Consider the following 1,346-nt stretch of genomic DNA (forward strand, 5'->3'; position numbering starts at 1 on the left):
TGAGAAGCACTGTCCTGACGCGACATAAAACGCGTTCCGCGTCGCGTCGTTATTCTCGTGACATTTCTCCAATTGAGAGGTGAACGGTAAACTCTCCCATGTTCAGTTCATTTGTTTTAGATGAAAAGGAATGAAATTGGTGTTTATTTGTACTGCTTAGATAGGACCAGAGAGTCCCTTTACCTCAGGCTGGGGTTCCAACAGTAAGCTACTGCTGTTAAGGTAGAAACATACTACTATCACGTAACGTGAGCTCATGGAGTGAGTGGGGATCAGAAAGATGTAGTTAAAATTTTTCGCATAATATAGAAAAAAAAATAAAATAAATAAATAAATAATCGAGACCGTAGAAATTACATTATAAGTGTTCTTGAAAATTCCCACGATTTTCACTCGGCCAGAGGTATTTCAAGGGCTTCTGTCCCATATTTATGAATCCAAGAAGATTATCATCTCGCTCCCATCACAATATTCACTATCCATATATTTCCATATTTATTCAGTTTTGTATCTCTGATGTATTGTGTATCCAATGTAGGGCAATGTGAAGACATCGCACAACGTTTCCTCAGTTTAATTAAACAAGGTCCTAAGTACTTGGGGTTGGATAGTTTTCTGGATATTATCAACCCCCAGATCTGAAATTCACCGTGGCCGCGGTTACTACTGCACCAGTCTGCACCACTGATGTTGTATAGTCCCAGAGTTATAAGGAAGTTTTAAAATTCTATTCAATTCTATTCTACTCTTTATACCTTGTTTGTCTATCCTAGAACGATAGGTAAGTAATAGATTAGAATAGATTATATAATTATATTATCCTGTTTATACTGCAAGAATGAGACTGAAAAGTCCCTTTACTCCAGCAGTTTAAACAAGGTCCTAAGTACTTGGGGCTTATGTACAAGAGGCTCTAGTAAATTTAATTGTTTGTTTCGTTTCAGATGAAGAACGTTCTCATTCAGAAGTACAGTTTCGACCCCAGCATCGCTCACAGTGTAGTGTCTAACTTTCTAACACAATTCCGCCTATGTCCTCACAACACCAAGGTGTCACTGGATGAATGGCGCCTAGGCCTGTGGTCGCAGGCGATGCCCGACACCTGTTCCCACTTGGCAGGTAAGACAAGACAGTCCAGCATTTACATTTCCTTTTTTTTCTGTCATGAAATTCCAAGGACAGTTCATTCCTTTTTTCTGTCACGAAATTTTAAGGACAGCTCATTCCTTTTTTCTGTCACGAAATTTTAAGGACAGTTTAACGTGAAGTTGGAACTTCTTTGATGCTTTCCTCTTTAGTTTTTTTTTAATGTGCCTACCTGTTCCCACTTGGCAGGTAAGATAAGA

Source organism: Diaphorina citri, unplaced genomic scaffold (genome assembly GCF_000475195.1).
Source record: "Diaphorina citri unplaced genomic scaffold, Diaci psyllid genome assembly version 1.1 scaffold1950, whole genome shotgun sequence".
Classification (NCBI taxonomy): domain Eukaryota; kingdom Metazoa; phylum Arthropoda; class Insecta; order Hemiptera; family Psyllidae; genus Diaphorina; species Diaphorina citri.